This window comes from Kogia breviceps, chromosome 1, assembly GCF_026419965.1.
Source record: "Kogia breviceps isolate mKogBre1 chromosome 1, mKogBre1 haplotype 1, whole genome shotgun sequence".
Taxonomy (NCBI): Eukaryota; Metazoa; Chordata; class Mammalia; order Artiodactyla; family Physeteridae; genus Kogia; species Kogia breviceps.
This window is the reverse complement of record NC_081310.1, coordinates 51,603,631-51,625,809: the sequence shown is the minus strand read 5'-3', so window position 1 is coordinate 51,625,809 and position 22,179 is coordinate 51,603,631.

Genomic DNA, 22,179 nt, shown 5'->3' with positions numbered 1-22,179 from the left:
ATCCTTTATCAGATATGTGTTTTGGAAATAGTTTCTTGCAGTTTGTGGTTTGTCTTCCAGTTTTCTGAATAAGGTCACCAGACTCAAAGTCATGTAGATTATCTTTTTTTCTAGGATTTTTATAGTTTGGTCATTTAAATTTGTCTATGGGCAATTTTGAGTGAATTTTGTTTGAAGTTGTAAAGTTTGCGTCTACATTCATTTCATTACATATGGTTTGTAATTAATTGCTCCTTAGCCATCTTTTGAGAAGATACAGTGAGATACTTGGCTGCGTTTCAGTTTGGATTTCCAAACTTAGTATATACAGCAGAACAGCCTTCCGGATGAGGCCTCTGGGTTTGTGAGTGCGGCGCTCCCGGCACTTCTCTGACGTCCCACAGGGGGCGCCGGACCCACCTGTCTGCCCCTGGGGGCACAGGTGCACCCTGCCCACAGACTTTGCTCCGTGACAAGCAGACAGGAGCTTTGTCTCCTGTCAGGGCTTAGGTTTCTGGACCATGAGGCATTGTCCACACTGACAGGAGCTGGGTTTTCTCAGGAACCACTGGTGAGGAGACTCCACAAGAGGAAAAAATGAGCAAGTGTGGAGAATCTTCCTGTGCAGCTGACTGCTGGGTGGGTGGGGTGCGTCTTCAGGGGACTCAGGAGAGAAAGGGTTTTCGTGGAATACTGTGCGCTTTTAGTTAGTTTTACGTGCAGTGTAGATGGTGACCAGTGTCGTTCTTTGGAGTCTGGTGTCTAGTTTTCCTGGCACTGTTTGTTGATGGCTTTAGGTAGAATAAACATTTTAATAATAGTAATTTTTCTGATGTATGAGCATGGAATATTGTTTTCTATTGTGTCTTCAGTTCCTTTATCAATGCTTTATAGTTTTCTGTGTATAGGTCTTTCATGTCTGTGGTTAAATTTATTGCTAAATAGTTCGTACTTTTTGATGGAATTGTAAATGGGATTGTTTTCTTAATTTTTCTTGCTGTTGGTTCATTATTAGTGTATAGAAACAACTGATTTGTGTATATTGACTGCATAGTTTGCAACTTTACTGAAATTATTTTTAACATAGTGTTTGAAGTAATGTGAAAAATTGCAATACTAAAATCTCACAGTTTCTACTGCACCCCAGGTAATCCGCAGGACCCAAGACATGGTAGCTACTAATATACTCTTCCCAAGGTGCCTCTTTATACCATGCGGACTCCTACAAGGGAAATAAGTATCACAACCGTGGTTGAACTTGGTCTGGATAAGTGTTGGCCTCTATAACAAAATTTGATGTCTGTCTTTTCTGATTTTCTGGCATGATACTGACATGGTTGTCTAGAAAAGTAATTTACTTTCCAGTAATTTAAAATGTACAGAAAAGTTGCAATGATGGCAAAAAGTACTCACGTTCGCCACTTCACACAAAATGCTCAGTGTGTTTCGCCCAAGGAACCAGCATATACCCCCTAAATGAAGAAATCCTGATGTCCACAGTATAATTTAATACTCAGCCCCACGTCAACTTTCACCTGCTGTCCCAACTGTGTGAAAATGTCTTTTCCCATCCTGATCCAGTTTTCTTTTTCTGGAACCATTACTGAGTTTCCCCCTCATTTGGACAACCTTGATGGATTTGAAGCAGACAAGATGAGTATGGGATCTGGGTGGCCTTTTCTGTATGGCTTTTTTCACTAAGAATGTTTTTAATGTTCATTTTTGTAACAAATATCAGCGCTACACTTTTTTTTCATTGTCATTAAAAATACAAAACATGACTTTATCATTTAATTCACTTTACATATGTAGTGTTGTGGTATTAACTACCTTCATATAGTTGCACAAACAAGTTAACTACCACGTGTACCTCCTGTGTGCATGGGAGATACCCAGGAAATTGAGTAACACCCTGAAATGGCCCAAGACATCGCCTTAAATACCATCTTCATCTAAAAGAAAAAAAAGGAAGGCTATAGTTGTTTCTATCTACATTCATTTGATTGTATATGGTTTCCAATTGATGTTGTATAACTAGTTGTGGAGCAGTCATGGGACAGGTGGCTTCATTTCAGTTTGAATTCCAAATTTAGTGGATTCTGCAGTCTTGCTACAAGGTTTACAAACTACATATTGGATCAGGACATCCCATGGTGTAACTGGTATTCATGGTTTGTTCTACAGTTAAAATTCTGTGTGATATGAGTTCGTCGCGGAGTAATCCAGGTTAGTTTCTGTTATACATCTGTCCCAGGATGAAAGGACAAGAGAAATAAGACCTAATTTATAAAAGTGCCTTCAAACTAATTGATACTGAAGTATAGTTGACCTACAACGTCGTGTTAATTTCTGCTGTACAGCAAAGTGATTCGTATATACATACATATATACATATTTTTCATATTCTTTTCCATTATGGTTTATTACAGGCTATTGAATACAGTTCCCTGTGCTGTACAGTAAGACCTTGTCTATCCATCCTCTATATAGTAATTTGCATCTACTAATCCTAAACTCCCAATCCATCCCTCTCCCCTGTCTTCCCCTTGACAACCACAAGTCTGTTTTCTATATTTGTGAGTCTGTTTTTGTTCTGTAGATGGGTTCATTTGGGTCTCATTTTATCATCCACATATAAGAGATATCATATGGTATTTGTCGTTCTCTGTCTGACTTCCTTCACTTTGTATGATAATCATCTCTAGGTCCATCCATGTAGCTGCAAACGGCATTATTTCATTCTGTTTTATGGCTGAGTACTATTCCATTGGATATATGTACCACATCTTCTATATCCATTCATCTGTTGAGGGACATTCAGGTTTCCTCCACGTCTTGGCTATTGTGAATAGTGCTGCTGTGAATGCTGGGGTGCACGTATCTCTTTGAATTATAGTTTTGTCTGGATATGTGCCCAGGAGCGGGATTGCTGGATCATATGGTAGCTCTATTTTTAGTTTTTGAGGAACATCCATACTGTTTTCCATAGTGGCTGCATCAATTTACATTCCCACCAACAGTGTAGGAGGGTTCCCTTTACTCCACACCCCTTCCAGCATTTATTTGCACACATTTTAATGATGGCCATTCTGACCACTATGAGGTGATACCTCACTGTAGTTTTGATTTGCATTCTCTAATAATCATCGATGTGGAGCATCTTTTCATGTGCCTATTGGCCATCTGTATGTCTTCTTTGGAGAAATGTCTATTTAGACCTTCTGCCTACTTTTTGATTTTTTTTTTCCTTTTTTTGAGTTGTATGAGCTGTTTGTATATTTTAGAATTAAGCCCTTGTTGGTCACATCATTTGCAGGTAGTTTCTCCCACACAGTTAGCACACGTTCTGGAACAACTGGATACCCACATGCAGAAGAATAAAGTTGGACCCTTACCTACCCCCACCCCATATACAAAATCAACGCAAAATGGACCAAAGGCCTAGTTGCAAGAACCAAAATTATAAAACTCGTAGAAGAAAACATGAGAGTAAATCTTCATGACCTTGGATTTGGTCATGATTTCTTAGATCTACTGAAAGCCCAAGCAGCAAAAGACAAAATAGATGAATTGGACTTCCTCAAAATGAAAAACCGTTGTGTATGAAAGGAGCAAGGAATAAGGTAATCCACCATCCCAAATGGCACAAGATGTTTGCAAACCATGTATCTGATTAAGGCCTGTAACCCACCAGCCCAGTCCCCGGTATCCAGTGGAGCATCTGCGCGGCCCCTCCCGTCCCCGGTGGTCAGGGGGTTTCAGGCCCACAGCACCCGAGGGGTGGACGCGGGTCATCCTCAGCACCCTCAAGGAGTGAGTGCTGGATGGCTTTGAGCCCAGATGCACTCCCGTTACTGCCCTCAAAGGCTGAAGGCTTCAGCATGCCTCCAGAAGGACACGGAGTATTTGCAAGTCTTTGAGAACCAAGAGAACAGTCTTCACTTTTCTGGAAAGGGCATCTTATTGTTTCACAGCATGACCAGTTTTCAATCTGGCTCTCAGGGGTGCGCTCCCACCTTCTTGATTTCTCTGAGAGTGGCCATGGAGGTCTGGCTGTCCCCAGTCCCCACACCAGGCGACAAGGCCAGCGGGGTCAGCTCCTGGGGGTCCTTGGCTTCGTTGGAGACTAACCCAGACTCTCAGCCTGCGATTGAACGTGGATGCCCCTGCTTCTCCCCATCACCGATTCTCCCCTCCGCCTCTAGCTCTCTTCCTCTTGCTTTTCAGTCTCAGATTTACCTGATGGCCACCACTCACAGTTCCCGTAGAGCCCAGAGATTTCTTCTCGAAGGAAAGGTTCTGGAAAATCAGAGGGACAAATAAAGGACGCAGCTGATCCCCGCCTTGTGCTGACGCCCAAGAGGGTGAGGAGAGTGAGTGTTTTCTCATTAGAATTTTAAATCCTCCAAGTACTAGATCATTGGGGGGGGGGCATCCGGTGTCTTCCTGCTCTTTGAAATAATGTCATTCCTGAATTTTAATGTGGTAAATAATTTAAATTATGAATATGCTGAGGGGGATAGCCATTAAAAAAAAATAGAGGTAACACCAAGGGATTTACAGCAAACAAGGGCACAGAACCCTGTGTCCAGACACCGGCGGAGAGATTCCTACCTGGAGCCGCCGTCCCTTGGAGGGCGGAGCGGCCGTGACTCTCCTCCCACAGCTGAGCCGACACAGGCACGTCCCACGTGGGACCGCTGCACCGCAGACTCTTAGAGTGGCCGACGGCAGGCAGCTGGCTAGAGACGCGGACAAGAGAAAACCGCGCAGCCGCCGGGGACAAGCCCAGGGCGAGGCCTTAGGAAGGGCCGGTGTCAGAGCCGCAGAGGGAACTTGAAGAGAGTTCGGGATGTTAAGGACATCGTCAGAGATGTACTTAGGGACATATTCAGGGCCTTAGTTATGGACGGGACCAGGGCATTATTTAGTGACAGCTTAGACTATAAGGGACAGCGTCAGTGCTTCAGTTAGAGAAAACGTGAGAGCCTTAGTTAGACACAGTTTGGGCTGTTACTTAGAGATATCTTCGGGGCCTTGGAGCCAGCATCTTGGCCATAATTAGAACCAGTGTCAGGGTGTTAGTTAGGGCCAAAACGAGGGTGTTAGTCAGGGAAAGAGTCAGGTCGTTAGTTACAGACAGTGTCAGGGTGTTAGGTAGGGACAGCGGCAAGTCCTTAGTTAAGAAGAGTGTCGGGGCCTCACTTAGGGGCAGCGTCAGGATGTTAGGGAGAGTCAGGACGTTCAAATGTCAGATTCTGAGGTAGAGACAGCATCAGGGCCTTAGCTAGGGCCAGCATCAGAGACTTAGCTAGGGACATATTCAGGGCCTTCGTTATGGACAGGATCAGGGTGATACTGAGGAACACCTAAGGGTATTAGGGACATCTTCAGGGCCTCAATTAGGGATAGCATCAGGGTGTTAGTTAGGGAAAGAGTCAGGCCATTATTACAGACAGTGTCAGTGCCTTAGGTAGAGAGAGCATCAGGGCTTTAGTTAAGGACAGCGTCAGAGACATACTTAGGGACATATTCAGGGCCTTCGTTATGGACAGGCTCAGGGCATTATTGAGAGGTACACGAGGCTATTAGGGACAGCATAAGGGTGTTAGGGAAAGAGTCGGCCGTTATTATAGACAGTGCCAGTACCTCAGGTAGAGACATCATCACAGCTTTAGTTAGGAAGAGGGTCAGGGCCTTGGTTAGGGACAGGGTCAGGCCCACAGTGAGGGACATCTAAGGCTATTAGGGACATCGTCAAGGCCTTAGATTGAGCCAGCATCAGGGCTGTAGTGTCGACCAGTGTCAGGACGTTAATGAGGGACCAAACTAGGGTGTTAGTTAGGGAAAGAGGCAGGTCATTGGTTACAGACAGTTCTCGGGCCTCAGGTAGAATCGGCATCAAGGCCTTAGTTAGGTTCAGCATCAGGACGTTAGTTAGGGCCAGTGCTGTCAGGCCCTCAGAGATAACTTGAGGGACTTAGTAAGAGAGAGTTTAGGCCGTTAGTTAGGGACACTTCAGAGACTTTCTCAGGGATATATTCAGGGCCTTAGCGATAGAATCAGGGTATTATTTTGTGACCGCTTAGGCACTAAGGGACAGCATCAAAGGCTAAGTTAGGGAGGGCGTCAGCGTCTTGGGGATAGTGTTAGGGACTTTGTAAGTTATAGCTTAGGCCATTAGATAGGGACAGCGTCAGGGTCTTATTAAGGGCAGTGTCAGAGACTTAATGAGGGACATCTTCAGGGCCTGAGTCACAGACAGGATCAGGTCCATACTTGGGACCAGTGTCAGGCCGTTATTTAGGGGCAGTGTCAGGGCCTTCTTTAGAGACAGCGTCAAGGCCCTTAGTTAGGAAGAGGGTCAGCGCCTGAGGACAGTGTCAGAGACTTACTTAGGCACATATTCAGGGCCTTAGGAATGGACAGGATCAGGACCACAGTGAGGGACATCTAAGTCTAGTAGGGACATCGTCAGGGCCTTAGATAGGATCAGCATCAGGGCTGTATTTAGGACCAGTGTCAGGCCGTTATTTAGAGAAAAAATTAGGATGTTAGTTAAGGAAAAAGTCAGGAAATTAGTTACAGACAGTGTCAGCTTCTCAGGTAGAGACTTCAAGGTCTTAGAGCATCAGCATCTCAGGTCGGAACTGCATCAGGCCATTAGGTAAAGGCAGTGTCAAGGCGTTAATTAAGGAGGGTGTCAGGGCCTCAGAGAAAACCTTGAGGACCTTAGTAAGAGACACTTCAGGCTGTTCATTAGGGACATAACCAGGGTGTTATTTATCGGCAGAGTCAGGTTATTAGTGAAAGACAGCTCAGGCAATTAGGCACACCATCAGGGCCTTGGTTAGGGGCAGCGTCAGGGAGTAGTTGGGGAAAAAGTGAGGCCGTTAGGTAAAGACAGACTCGGGGCCTTAGTTAGAGACAATGTCAAGTTCTTCGTTAGGGACACTGTTATGGCCTCAGTTAAAGATAACTTGAGGGTCTTAGTTAGAGATAGTGTCAGAGACTTAGTTATGGACATCTTTAGGGCCTCGGGTAATTTGAGGGCCTTAGTAAGAGACATTTGGGGTCATTAGTAACATCGTCAGGACCTTAGTGCCGTCTTCAGTACATCATTTATGGGCCACATCAGGGCATTAATGAGAGACAGCTCATGTTATTAGGGACCGTGTCAAGGCCTTAGTTAGGGACTGCGTCAGGGCCTTTGTTAGGGAAAGAGTGAGGCCATTAGTTAAAGACAGACTCAGGGCCTTAGTTAGAGACAGCCTCAGTCCTTAATTAGGGAGAGTGTCAGGGCCTCAGTTCTTTAACTGATAGTGTCAGTTTCAGGACCTTGGGCCTTTGTTAAGGACAGCTTCCAGGTCTCAGGGACAGGGTCATGGCCTCAGGACTAATTTCAGGGCCTTAGTTAGGGACAGCATCAGGGATTTATTTAGCATAAGAGGCTCGACATTAGTTAAAGACAAGGTTAGGTTAAGGTCTAGGGATAGCGTCAGGAAATGACCTAGGGATAGTGTCAAGACTATAGCTACTTAGAGCATCAGTGCTTAATTTAGGACCAGTGTCAGGGCTTCAGGTAGGGACAGCGTCAGAGCCTGACTTGGGGAGAGCGACAGGGCCTGAGTGAGGCCTAGAGTCAGGCCCTTAGCTAGGGGCAGTGTCAGAGAATGACTTAGGAGCACCATAAGGGCCTCAGTAGGAACAGCCTAAGGGGTTTGTTAAAGACATTATCAGGGCCTCTGTTAGAGACAGCGTCAGGGCCTCACTTAGGGACAGTGTCAAGGCTTACTTAGAGACAGTTTCAGGACCTTAGTAAGAGATGGGTCAGAATATAAGCTCAGGATACTGTCAGGACTTTAGATATTGATGGCAGCAGGGCCTTAGTTAGACACAGTGTCAGGGCCTGTGTTAGGACTAGCATCTGCTTCTCTGTTAGGTACAGTGTCAGGGCCTGAGTTAGGAACAGTGTCAGTGTGGGATTTAGGACGAGCATCTAGGCCTTAGTTAGGGACAGTGCCACGGCCTTGGGGCTAAATTCAGGGCCTGAGGGATTCACAGCATAAAGGCTTCAGTTAGTATAAGAGGCAGGACATTTGCTAGGGACAGGGTTAGGGTTAGGGATCGTGTCAGGAAATGACCTAGCGATAGTGTCAAGACCTTAGTCACTGAGAGTATCAGGGCCTTATTTAGGACCAGTGTCAGGGCTTCAGGTAGGGACAGCATCAGAGCCTGACTTAGGGAGAGCGACAGGGCCTGAGTGAGACGTAGCATCAGGCCCTTAGCTGGGGACACTGTCTGGGCATGACTTAGGAGCAGCATCAGGGCCTTTGTTGCATCAGCATTAGGGTCTTAGTTAAAGACATGGTCAGGGCCTGAGTTAGGCACAGCATCAAGGCCTCAGTTAGGCATAGCTTCAGGGCCTGAGTTAGGCACAGCCCCACGTCTTCACGTAGGGACAGTGACAGGGCTTTCTTAGGGACAGTGTCAGGACCTTGGTTAGAAATGGTTCAGGATATTAGCTCAGCATAGTGTCCGGATTTTAGTTATTGCCGTCAGCAAGGCCTATATTAGGGACAGATTTCGGGCCGTAGTTAGAGTGTGTCAGGGTTTTAGTTAGAGCTAGTCAGGGCCTTAGTTGGGGAGAGCATTAGGGCTTCAGGGAGTATAAGAGGCAGAACATTAGCTCGGGACAGAGGCAGCTTCAAGCCGAGGGGTAGTGTCAGGAAGTGAGCTACGGATAGCGTGAAGACCTTAGTTATTGAGAGCATCACGGCCTTACGTAGGACCAGAGTCAGAGCCTTAATCAGGACCAGTGTCAGGGCTGATGTAGGGATAGTGTCAGAGCCTAACTAAGGTACGGCAACAGGGCCTAAGTGAGGCCTATCTTTAGGGCCTGAGTTAGGGACAGTGTCAGGGCATGATTTAGGAGTAGTATAAGGGCGTCTGTAGGATCAACATTAGGGTCTTCTTTAAAGACATTCTCATGGCCTCTGTTAGGGACAGCCTCAGGGCCTCACTTAGGGACAGCGTCAGGGCTTACGTTGGGACAGTTTCAGGACCTTGGTAAGACATGGGTGAAGATATTGGCTCAGGATAATGTCAGGACTTTAGATATTGATGGCAGCAGGGCCCCAGAGACAGTGTCAGGGCATGACCTAGGACAAGCATCAGAGCCTTTGTTAGGTACTGAGTTAGGTTGTAGTGTCAGAGCCTGAGTTAGGACCTCCAGGCCTCAGTTAGGGACAGGGTCACGGCCTCGGGACTAATTTCAGGGCCTTAGTTAGGGACAGCGACAGGGATTTATTTAGTATAAGAGGCTAGACATTAGTTAAACACAAGGTTAGGTTAAGGTCTAGGAATAGTGTCAGGACATGAACTAGGGATAGTGCCAAGACCTTAGTTACTTAGAGCATCAGGACCTAATTTAGGACCAGTGTCAGGGCTTGAGGTAGGGACAGCGTCAGAGCCAGACTTAAGGAGAGTGACAGAGCTCGAGTGAGGCCTAGTGTCAGGTCCTTAGCTAGGGATACTATCAGGGCATGACTTAGGAGCAGCATAAGGGCCTCATTAGGATCAGCCTCAGGAGCTTTGCTAAAGCCATTATCAGGGCCTGAGTTAGGCACAGCCTCCGGTCTTCATGTCGGGATAGCAACAGGGCTTTCTTAGGGACAGTGTCAGGACCTTGGTTAGAAATGGGTCAGGATATTAGCTCAGCATAGTGTCTGGATTTTTGTTTTTGCTGGTAGCAGGGCCTGTATTAGGGACAGATGCTGGACCTTAGTTAGAGACAGTGTCAGGGCTTGAGTTAGGATTAGCATCAGAACCTTTGTTAGGTACAGTGTCAGGGAGTGAGTTAGGAGTAGTGTCAGTGCCTTAGTTAGGGAGAGTGTCAGGGTCTGAATTAGGAACAGTGTCAGGGCCTTAGTTAGGCTAGAGATTCCAGGACCTTCCCTGAGTTCCAAAGGGCAGGTTCGAACAGTTGCTCATCAGGGAAAGGAGGAGATTCAGAGACAAGAGAGAAACCATCAAGAAGCAATAGTGCAGCCTTGGGCCAGGATCCTGGTTTTCCCTCAAGGGATACAGGTAAGAGTATCTTTGGGCTCTTTAGCAACCTAAAACCCCCACAAAATAGAAGATTTTAGTCTTCTTCATTCCAGAGAAGCTCATCAAGAGACCATCTGAGGCCAGAAGGCCCTGTACACACACTAATCCTTAAGATCAACTGTTTCCTTAAACCATTGCTGTAAACCTCCTCACCAGATCCTCCTGCATTGGGACACATGGTTTTTGAGGGCACAAGTTTTCTGTGTCCCCCTTTGGCTGCCAAAGCAGTAAAGCTATTCTTTTCTACTTCCTGCAAACCCCTCTCTCTGAGATTCGATTTGGCACTGGTGCACAGAGGTTGAGTTTTCGACATTACATTTAGTACCCAATGTGGGTCTGACTTGGGGATGTCCTCTGTAGGTACCCTGACTTGATCGGACACTGAGATTTTCTCCACACCAGCCTCTTCCGAGAGAGTGTAGAGTTGCAGAATTTCTTTAGAGGTCAGACCACCTGGGACCCTTGCCTGGAAAGGCCGAGCCCCAGTCATCCCAGCAGTTAGAACTCTGGGGCAGGAGTAGATGGTGGAAGAGGAACCACCCTAGCAGCTGCTGAGGCTGTCTTTGCCTTGAGGACATTCCTCTCTTCCTCCTGCCTGGAGTGCCCCAAATGTCCTACTTCAAGGGACTATTTTGGGGAACCAGAAAAATAGCATTTGGGATGTTGCAGCAACTCAGCCAGCATGGAGTAACACTCTGGCATACAGTTTGAGGTCCTTTTAGCCCGGTACATTTGGGGGAACCTTGGTTCCCATTTGGGTGACTTTTCATTCCAGGAAATCTCATTTGGGAGGTGCACCACTTGAACAGAGGTCACAGGCTAAGTTGAGACTTGGAAGCTGATTTGAGCCTTGTGCTGTTTGGTTTTTGGTTTCTCTTTGGTTTCTGGTTCCTTTGGTTTGAGGCTTCAGTTGGTTTTTAGGATTTTGTTTTGTTCTTAGTCTGTGTGTGAGTGTTCTATAGTTCAAACATAAGAAGTGCTTCTTCTTCAGTTCCATCTGCTAGCCAATGGGCAAAATCCTGGCATACAGGTCAACCTATAGTTGTAAACCTAAGACTATGAAAAGAATGAAATTCTATTGTAATTTTGTCTGGCCAATGTATGGATACATTCTTGAAGAACGAGGAAAGGTGGTCTTTGAATGGTAGCCTAAATGACTATACTATCCTTCAGCTAGAGTTATTTTGTCACAGGAAGAGAAAGACAAAAGAAGTTCCATATGTTCAAGCATTTATGAAGCTACGTAATAAAGAAAGTGAGCAGCTAGGTAACAGGCTGATGGTACAAAGAGAAAAGAAAGTCACTTTGTACTAGAGCTGGTGGTTTCTGAATGCAGAAAATAATAAGGGGGCAACATAAGATGGATACAGAAGGTGATAAACATTTGTGAAAAGGGAACATTGAGAAAAGAGTTGTGCATGACCAGGATTTTCTAAGATGGATTTTGTTGGAAGTGGGTTAGGCCAAGCCTGGATTTGGTTTCTCCCTCCAAAGTTTTCTTGGAATGCTGCTTTTGATTGCAAAGAGCTTGTGAGTTCCTCTGCCTGTGTCTGTGATCTCTATTTTTGTTTGAAATCTCTTTGCTTTAGTTCAGTGAATAAGTGTTGTTTGGCCAATTCTAACAGTTTTTTTAATCTCCAGCTAACTTTGAGATGCTTTAGAAGGCCCTTGAGCCATCTCAGAGAGAAATGTTTGATTAGTATGTTAAATTACATGGAATTCCTAAAAATCTAGTATGTCCTGGTAAAATTTTTTCACTCATAATTCTATATATTTTAAAATGTTGTATGTAGCAGCAATCGTTTCTTTTGTCATTTACATTGTGATCAAATGTTTAACCATGAATTTTAAGTCCTTATGTGTTTTATAGATAGTTGCTGTTGTGCTCTAGCACTTTGCAAAAGTGCTCCATCTTCAAGAAGATCTATGTGAAGGACCTTTTGGCAAGCACAGGTCTCTGATAAGTTTCATATCATAATGCCAAACTGGGTAAGAAATGAAAAATCTTAATGTAGAATCGGATGGCTTCATAAAAAGTTAATGAAAGGATTGGTTACTGAGTCAACTGGTGAGTATGGTTATAATGTATTTGGTTTTTTGTTACTGGCTTTGATCTGTGTTTTCCAGACACAGGGAAGTCCTTGCGCTCAAGCTACTTAGGACTTGGAGCAATTGGATAAATGACACCTCTGTACTGAAGTGTGTATTTATGAAGGTTACTGTGTTGGCTTCATTTTGCCCTGATGTTTAAGAGGAAAGGAAAACTATCTAGTGAAATGATCAGAATGTACTTGCTCATGATGTTTCACTGTTTGCTTTAGGTCTACTGCTAAAAGCACATGTACAATGCTTGTGTGACAATTGGGTATGAATAATAAAATGTATGGCCTATATAAAGCGTTTTCTCATTAACATACCTCTGAGCATGTTCACGATAGCTGATCAGTATTCCCCCAATGTGGATTAACTAGGCAAATATAAAGGAGGCCTAGCGCTGAGGGACATGGTCTACACATGGGCCAAACAGCTGAATCATTCTGACACTGATGGATTGACATTTTGATCACCAATGCTTTCTATCGAAAGACTTGTAATGAAAAGGGAAAAAAACTCTTCACGTATTGAGGTGTGAGGAAGTCACTCTGGCTTATACCTGGTTTAACTTAAATTTTACTGACCAAAGTGGCCTGTTTTATGGTCTTTTGGATACGAATTGTACATCTGCTTTGGCATTGAGGACGGGAATGCATTTGACAGTCAAAAAGGAGTAACTAGGGTTCAGACACCCAAGATAAACCTAAGTGACCATTGTAGATGTGATTTAGATGCATTCCTGTAATTTTTGTTATGTTTTCTTTTTAAGTTTTTTTTTTTTGATGTGGACCATTTTGTATTTCTATTGAATTTATTACAATATTGTTTCTGTTTCATGTTTTGGTTTTTTGGCCGCGAGGCATGTAGGATCTTAGCACCCTGCCCAGGGATCCAACTGGCAACCCCTGCATTGGAAGGTGAAGTCTTAAACACTGAACCGCCAGGTAAGTCCCCACATTCCTGTATTGTTGAAATTCAATTTCTTAGCTATATCACACTCAGGATGCCACTAGCCATTCTCAAAATAATGTCTGCTGATAGCTGCAACCATACGTTTTCAAGGAATCCTCTCTTAACTATTAAATTCCAAACAATGATGTTAGATAAGATACTAATAGAAAGAAGAGAAATATGTGTAGTGGTCATTAGCTACTGTTATGGATACATCAATACTACGTCAGAAGTTAAAACCTACTTAGGTAGAATTAGACAACTGGCTACGAAGTCTCTCAGTGCCAGTGTCAGTTCCAGACCAGCTTTCAGAATTACGCTCCTGAAATCCTAAGAGAATGAGATCTTTTTAATATGAATTTTACAGGTGTTAACACCTCCTATTTTAACTGGATTGGTTGCACAAAAATGGTGAACAAAGGGACAAAGATCTTAATTATACGAGTCTCACGAACAGGACTTACGGTTAGGCTTAGCGCCGAGAGAGGGTTAGGGACAAGATTAGAGTACAGATACGTGCTAGGGGGAGTGTACGGGACAGGGTATGGGTTATCGTTAGGGTAGGCTTCAGGTTTCAGGCTGCCGGTGAGGCCTAGGGGTCAGGGTCAGGGTTGGAGCTAGGGTTACGGTTAGGCCCCCGGTGAGGCTGAGGGCCGAGATCGGGGTGCGGATACATGTTAGGGGGCGTGTGAGTCGCAGAGCGCGGCGTGCCGTTAGGCTAGACCTCAGGCTTCAGGCTGCGGGGGAGGCCTAGGGGTCAGGGTCAGGGCTGGAGCTAGGGTTAGGGTTAGGAGCGCGGTGAGGCTGAGGGTCGAGATCGGGGTGTGGATGCGTGTTAGGGGGCGTATGCATCGCAGAGAGCGGCATGCCATTAGGCTAGGCCTCAAGCTTCAGGCTGCGGGGGAGGCCAAGGGGTCAGGATCAAGGCTGGAGCTAGGGTTAGGGTTAGGCCCCCGGTGAGGCTGAGGGTCGAGATCGGGGTGCGGATGCGTGTTAGGCGGCGTGTCCGTCATAGGGCGCGGCGTGCCATTAGGCTACGCCTCAGGCTTCAGGCTGCGGGGGAGGCCTAGGGGTCAGGGTCAGGGCTGGGGCTAGCGTTAGGGGTAGGCCCCCGGTGAGGCTGAGGGTCGAGATCGGGGTGCGTATGCGTGTTAGGGGGCGTGTGCGTCGTAGGGCGCGGTGTGCCGTTAGGCTAGGCCTCAGGCATCAGGCTGCGGGGGAGGCCTAGGGGTCAGGGTCAGTGCTGAGGCTAAGGTTAGGGTTAGGCCCCTGGTGAGGCTCAGGGTCGACATCGGGGTGCGGATAAGTGTTATGGGGCGTGTGGGTCGTAGGGGGTGGCGTGCCATTAAGCTAGGCCTCAGGCTTCAGGATGCGGGGGAGGCCTAGGTGTCAGGGTCAGGGCAGGGGCTAGGATTAGGGTTAGGCCCCCGGTGAGGCTGAGGGTCGAGATTGGGGTGCGAAAGCGTGTTAGGGGCCGTGTGCGTCGTAGGGCGCGGCGTCCCGTTAGGCTAGGCCTCAGGCTTCAGGCTGCGGGCGAGGTGTAGGGGTCAGGGTCAGGGCTGGGGCTAGGGTTAGGGTTAGGACCCCGGTGAGTCTGAGGGTCGAGATCGGGGTGCGGATGCGTGTTAGGGGGCGTGTGCGTCGTAGGGCGCGGCGTGCCGTTAGGCTAGGCCTCAGGCATCAGGCTGCGGGGGAGGCCTAGGGGTCAGGGTCAGTGCTGGGGCTAAGGTTAGGGTTAGGCCCCCGGTGAGGCTCAGGGTCGACATTGGGGTGCGGATAAGTGTTATGGGTCGTGTGGGTCGTAGGGCGTGCCGTGCCATTAAGCTAGGCCTCAGGCTTCAGGCTGCCGGGGAGGCCTAGGTGTCAGGGTCAGGGCAGGGGCTAGGATTAGGGTTAGGCCGCCGGTGAGGCTGAGGGTCGAGATTGGGGTGCGAAAGCGTGTTAGGGGCCGTGTGCGTCGTAGGGCGCGGCGTCCCGTTAGGGTAGGCCTCAGGCTTCAGGCTGCGGGCGAGGCGTAGGGGTCAGGGTCAGGGCTGGGGCTAGGGTTAGGGTTAGGACCCCGGTGAGGCTGAGGGTCGAGATCGGGGTGCGGATGCGTGTCACAGGGAGGGTGCGTAGTAGGGCGCGGCGTGCCGTTAGGCTAGGCCTCAGGCTTCAAGCTGCGGGGGAGGCCTAGTGGTCAGTTTCACGGCTAGGGCTTGGGTTAGGGTTAGGCCCCCGGTGAGGCTGAGGGTCGAGACCGGGGTGCGGATGCGTGTTAGGGGGCGTGTGCGTCGTAGGGCGCAGCGTGCCGTTAGGCTAGGCCTCAGGCTTCAGGCTGCGGGGGAGGCTTAGGGGTCAGGGTCAGTGCTGGGGCTACGGTTAGGGTTAGGGCCCCGGTGAGGCTGAGGGTCGAGATCGGGGTGTGGATGCGTGTTAGTTGGCGTGGGCGTCGTAGAGCGCGGCGTGCCATTAGGCTAGGCCTCAGGCTTCAGGCTGAGGGTGAGGCCTAGGGGTCAGGGTCACGGCTGCGGCTAGGATTAGGTTCAGGCCCCCGGTGAGGCTGAGGGTCGAGATCGGGGTGCGGATGCGTGTTAGGGGGCGTGTGCGTCATAGGGCGCGGCGTGCCGTTAGGCTAGGCCTCAGGCTTCAGGGTGCGGGGGAGGCCTTGGTGTCAGGGTCAGGGATGGGGCTAGGTTGAGGTTTAACCCCCGGGTGAGTCTGAGGCTCGAGTTCGTGTTGCGGATGCGTGTTATGGGGCGTGTGCGTCGTAGGGCACAGCGTGCCGTTAGGCTAGGCCTCAGGCTTCAGGCTGCGGGGGATGCCTAGGGGTCAGGGTCAGGACCGGGGTTAGGGTTAGGTTTAGGCCCCTGGTGAGGCTGAGGGTCGAGATCGGGGTGCCGATGCGTGTTAGGGGGCGTGTGCGTCGTAGGGCGCGGCGTTCCATTAGGCTAGGCCTCAGGCTTCAGGCTGCGGGGGAGGCCTAGGCGTCAGGGTCAGGGTTTGGGCTAGGGTTAGGGTTAGGCCCCCGGTGAGGCTGAGGGTCAAGATCGGGGTGCGGATGCGTGTTAGGGGGCGTGTGCATCGTAGGGCGCGGCGTGCCGTTAGCCTAGGCCTCAGGCTTCAGGCTGCGGGGGAGGCTTAGGTGTCAGGGTCAGAGCCGGGGCTAGGGTTAGGGTTAGGCCCCCGGTGAGGCTGAGGGTCGAGATCGGGATGCAGATGCGTGTTTGGGGGCGTGTGCGTCGTAGGACGCGGCGTGCCGTTAGGCTAGGCCTCAGGCTTCAGGCTGCAGGGGAGGCCTAGGGGTCAGGGTCAGGGCTGGGTCTAGGGTTAGGTTTAGGCCCCCGGTGAGGCTGAGGGTCGAGATCGGGGTGCGGATGCGTGTTAGGGGGCGTGTGCGTCGTAGGACGCGGCGTGCCGTTAGGCTAGGCCTCAGGCTTCAGGCTGCGGGGGAGGCTTAGGAGTCAGGGTCAGGGCCGGAGCTATGGTTAGTGTTAGGCCCCCGGTGAGGCTGAGGGTCGAGATCGGGGTGCGGATGCGTGTTAGGGGGCGTGGGCGTCGTAGGGCGCGGCGTGCCATTAGGCTAGGGCTCAGGCTTCAGGCTTCCGGGGATGCCTTGGTGTCAGGGTCACGGCTGCGGCTAGGGTTAGGGTTAGGCCCCCGGTGAGGCTGAGGGTCGAGATCGGGGTGTGGATGCGTGTTAGGGGTCGTGAGCGTCGTAGGGCGCGGCGTGCCATTAGGCTAGGCCTCATGCTTCAGGCTGCGGGGGAGGCCTAGGGGTCAGGGTCAGGGCTTTGGCTAGCGTTAGGGTTAAGCCCCCGGTGAGGCTGAGGTTCGAGATCGTGGTGCGGATGCGTGTTAGGGGGCGTGTGTGTCGTAGGGCACAGCGTTCCGTTAGGATCGGCCTCAGGCTTCAGGCTGCCGGGGAGGCCTAGGTGTCAGGGTCAGGGCCTGGGCTAGGGTTAGGGTTAGGCCCCTGCTGAGGCTGAGGGTCGAGATCGGGGTGCGGAGGCGAATTAGGGGGCGTGTGCGTCGTAGGGCGCGGCAGGCCGTTAGGCTAGGCCTCGTGCTTCAGGCTTCAGTGGAGGCTTAGGGGTCAGGGTAAGGGCCGGGGCTAGGATTAGGGTTAGGCCCCCGGTGAGGCTGAGGGTCGAGATTGGGATGCAGATGCGTGTTTGGGGCCGTGTGCGTCGTAGGACGCGGCGTGCCGTTAGGCTAGGCCTCAGGCTTCAGGCTGCAGGGGAGGCCTAGGGGTCAGGGTCAGGGCTGGGTCTAGGGTAAGGTTTAGGCCCCCGGTGAGGCTGAGGGTCGAGATCGGGGTGCGGATGCGTGTTAGGGGGCGTGTGCGTCGTAGAGCGCGGCGTGCCATTAGGCTAGGCCTCAGGCTTCAGGCTGAGGGTGAGGCCTAGGGGTCAGGGTCACGGCTGCGGCTAGGGTTAGGGTTAGGCCCCCGGTGAGGCTAAGGGTGGAGATCGGGGTTCGGATGCGTGTTAGGTGGCGTGTGCGTCTTAGCGCGCGGCGTGCCGTTAGGCTACGCCTCAGGCTTCAGTCTGCGGGGGAGGCTTAGCGGTCAGGGTCAGGGCAGGGGCTAGAGTTAGGGTTAGGCCCTCGGTGAGGCTGAGAGTCGAGATCGGGGTGCGGATGCGTGTTAGGGGGCGTGTGCGTCGTAGGGCGTGGCGTGCCATTAGGCTAGGCCTCATGCTTCAGGCTGAGGGGGAGGCCTAGGCGTCAGGGTCAGGGCTTTGGCTAGCGTTAGGGTTAAGCCCCCGGTGAGGCTGAGGTTCGAGATCGTGGTGCTGATGCGTGTTAGGGGGCGTGTGCGTCGTAGGACGCGGCGTGGCGTTAGGCTAGGCCTCAGGCTTCAGGCTGCAGGGGAGGCATAGGGGTCAGGGTCAGGGCTGGTTCTAGGGTTAGGTTTAGGCCCCCGGTGAGGCTGAGGGTCGAGATCGGGGTGCGGATGCGTGTTAGGGGGCGTGTGCGTCATAGGGCGCGGCGTGCCGTTAGGCTAGGCCTCAGGCTTCAGGCTGCGGGGGAGGCCTTGGTGTCAGGGTCAGGGATGGGGCTAGGTTTAGGTATAACCCCCGGGTGAGTCTGAGGCTCGAGTTCGGGGTGCGGATGCGTGTTATGGGGCGTGTGCGTCGTAGGGCACAGCGTGCCGTTAGGCTAGGCCTCAGGCTTCAGGCTGCGGGGGATGCCTAGGGGTCAGGGTCAGGACCGGGGTTAGGCTTAGGTTTAGGCCCCGGGTGAGGCTGAGGGTCGAGATCGGGGTGCAGATGTGTGTTAGGGGGCGTGTGCTTCGTAGGGCGCGGCGTGCCGTTAGGCTAGGCCTCAGGCTTCAGGCTGCGTGGGAGGCTTAGGGGTCAGGATCAGGGTCGGGGCTAGGGTTAGGGTTAGGCCCCCGGTGAGGCTGAGGGTCGACATCGGGATGCAGATGCGTGTTAGGGGGCGTGTGCGTCGTAGGGCGCGGCGTTCCGTTAGGCTAGGCCTCAGGCTTCAGGCTGCGGGGGAGGCCTAGGCATCAGGGTCAGGGTTTGGGCTAGGGTTAGGGTTAGGCCCCCGGTGAGGCTGAGGGTCAAGATCGGGGTGCGGATGCGTGTTAGGGGGCGTGTGCGTCGTAGGGCGCGGCGTGCCGTTAGCCTAGGCCTCAGGCTTCAGGCTGCGGGGGAGGCTTAGGTGTCAGGGTCAGAGACGGGGCTTGGGTTTGGGTTAGGTCCCCGGTGAGGCTGAGGGTCAAGATCGGGATGCAGATGCGTGTTTGGGGGCGTGTGCGTCGTAGGACGCGGTGTGCCGTTAGGCTAGGCCTCAGTCTTCAGGCTGCGGGGGAGGCCTAGGTTTCAGGGTCAAGTCTGGGGCTAGGGTTAGGTTTAGGCCCCCGGTGAGGCTGAGGGTCGAGATCGGGGTGCGGATGCGTGTTAGGGGGCGTGTGCGTCATAGGGCGCGGCGTGGCGTTAGGCTAGGCCTCAGGCTTCACGCTGCGGGGGAGGCCTTGGTGTCAGGGTCAGGGATGGGGCTAGGTTTAGGTTTAACCCCCGGGTGAGTCTGAGGCTCGAGTTCGGGTTGCGGATGCGTGTTATGGGGCGTGTGCGTCGTAGGGCACAGCGTGCCGTTAGGCTAGGCCTCAGGCTTCAGGCTGCGGGGGATGCCTAGGGGTCAGGGTCAGGACCGGGGTTAGGGTTAGGTTTAGGCCCCTGGTGAGGCTGAGGGTGGACATCGGGATGCAGATGCGTGTTAGGGGGCGTGTGCGTCGTAGGGCGCGGCGTTCCGTTAGGCTAGGCCTGAGGCTTCAGGCTGCGGGGGAGGCCTAGGCGTCAGGGTCAGGGTTTGGGCTAGGGTTAGGGTTAGGCCCCCGGTGAGGCTGAGGGTCAAGATCGGGGTGCGGATGCGTGTTAGGGGGCGTGTGCGTCGTAGGGCGCGGCGTGCCGTTAGCCTAGGCCTCAGGCTTCAGGCTGCGGGGGAGGCTTAGGTGTCAGGGTCAGAGCCGGTGCTAGGGTTAGGGTTAGGCCCCCGGTGAGGCTGAGGATCGAGATCGGGATGCAGATGCGTGTTTGGGGGCGTGTGCGTCGTAGGACGCGGCGTGCCGTTAGGCTAGGCCTCAGGCTTCAGGCTGCAGGGGAGGCCTAGGGGTCAGGGTCAGTGCTGGGTCTAGGGTTAGGTTTAGGAACCCGGTGAGGCTGAGGGTCGAGATCGGGGTGCGGATGCGTGTTAGGGGGCGTGTGCGTCGTAGGACGCGGCGTGCCGTTAGGCTAGGCCTCAGGCTTCAGGCTGCGGGGGAGGCTTAGGGGTCAGGGTCAGGGCCGGGGCTAGGGTTAGGGTTAGGCCCCCGGTGAGGCTGAGGGTCGAGATCGGGGTGCGGATGCGTGTTAGGGGGCGTGGGCGTCGTAGGGCGCGGCGTGCCATTAGGCTAGGCCTCAGGCTTCAGGCTTCCGGGGATGCCTTGGTGTCAGGGTCACGGCTGCGGCTAGGGTTAGGGTTAGGCCCCCGGTGAGGCTGAGGGTCGAGATCGGGGTGCGTATGCGTGTTTGGGGGCATGTGCATCGTAGTAAGCGGCGTGCCGTTAGGCTAGGCCTCAGGCTTCAGGCTGCGGGGGAGGCCTCTTGTTCAGGGTCAGGGCTGGGGCTAGGGTTAGGGTTAGGCCCCCGTTGAGGCTGAGGGTCGATATCGGGGTGCGGATGCGTGTTAGGGGGTGTGGGCGTCGTAGGGCGCGACGTGCCTTTAGGCTAGGCCTCAGGCTTCAGGCTGCGGGGGAGGCCTAGGGGTCAGGGTCAGTGCTGGGGCTAGGGTTAGGGTTAGGCCCCTGGTGAGGCTGAGGGTCGAGATCGGGGTGCGGATGCATGTTAGGGGGCGTGGGCGTCGTAGGGCGCGGCGTGCCATTAGGCTAGGCCTCAGGCTTCAGGCTGAGGGTGAAGCCTAGGGGTCAGGGTCACGGCTGCGGCTAGGGTTAGGGTTAGGCCCCCGGTGAGGCTAAGGGTCGAGATCGGGGTTCGGATGCGTGTTAGGTGGCGTGTGCGTCTTAGGGCGCGGCGTGCCGTTAGGCTAGGCCTCAGGCTTCAGTCTGCGGGGGAGGCTTAGGGGTCAGGGTCAGGGCAGGGGCTAGAGTTAGGGTTAGGCCCCCGGTGAGGTTGAGGGTCGAGATCGGGGTGCGGATGCGTGTTTGGGGGCGTGTGTGTCGTAGGACGCGGTGTGCCGTTAGGCTAGGCCTCAGTCTTCAGGCTGCGGGGGAGGCCTAGGTTTCAGGGTCAAGTCTGGGGCTAGGGTTAGGTTTAGGCCCCCGGTGAGGCTGAGGGTCGAGATCGGGGTGCGGATGCGTGTTAGGGGGCGTGTGCGTCATAGGGCGCGGCGTGGCGTTAGGCTAGGCCTCAGGCTTCACGCTGCGGGGGAGGCCTTGGTGTCAGGGTCAGGGATGGGGCTAGGTTTAGGTTTAACCCCCGGGTGAGTCTGAGGCTCGAGTTCGGGTTGCGGATGCGTGTTATGGGGCGTGTGCGTCGTAGGGCACAGCGTGCCGTTAGGCTAGGCCTCAGGCTTCAGGCTGCGGGGGATGCCTAGGGGTCAGGGTCAGGACCGGGGTTAGGGTTAGGTTTAGGCCCCTGGTGAGGCTGAGGGTGGACATCGGGATGCAGATGCGTGTTAGGGGGCGTGTGCGTCGTAGGGCGCGGCGTTCCGTTAGGCTAGGCCTGAGGCTTCAGGCTGCGGGGGAGGCCTAGGCGTCAGGGTCAGGGTTTGGGCTAGGGTTAGGGTTAGGCCCCCGGTGAGGCTGAGGGTCAAGATCGGGGTGCGGATGCGTGTTAGGGGGCGTGTGCGTCGTAGGGCGCGGCGTGCCGTTAGCCTAGGCCTCAGGCTTCAGGCTGCGGGGGAGGCTTAGGTGTCAGGGTCAGAGCCGGTGCTAGGGTTAGGGTTAGGCCCCCGGTGAGGCTGAGGATCGAGATCGGGATGCAGATGCGTGTTTGGGGGCGTGTGCGTCGTAGGACGCGGCGTGCCGTTAGGCTAGGCCTCAGGCTTCAGGCTGCAGGGGAGGCCTAGGGGTCAGGGTCAGTGCTGGGTCTAGGGTTAGGTTTAGGAACCCGGTGAGGCTGAGGGTCGAGATCGGGGTGCGGATGCGTGTTAGGGGGCGTGTGCGTCGTAGGACGCGGCGTGCCGTTAGGCTAGGCCTCAGGCTTCAGGCTGCGGGGGAGGCTTAGGGGTCAGGGTCAGGGCCGGGGCTAGGGTTAGGGTTAGGCCCCCGGTGAGGCTGAGGGTCGAGATCGGGGTGCGGATGCGTGTTAGGGGGCGTGGGCGTCGTAGGGCGCGGCGTGCCATTAGGCTAGGCCTCAGGCTTCAGGCTTCCGGGGATGCCTTGGTGTCAGGGTCACGGCTGCGGCTAGGGTTAGGGTTAGGCCCCCGGTGAGGCTGAGGGTCGAGATCGGGGTGCGTATGCGTGTTTGGGGGCATGTGCATCGTAGTAAGCGGCGTGCCGTTAGGCTAGGCCTCAGGCTTCAGGCTGCGGGGGAGGCCTAGGGTTCAGGGTCAGGGCTGGGGCTAGGGTTAGGTTTAGGCCCCCGGTGATGCTGAGGGTCGAGATCGGGGTGCGGA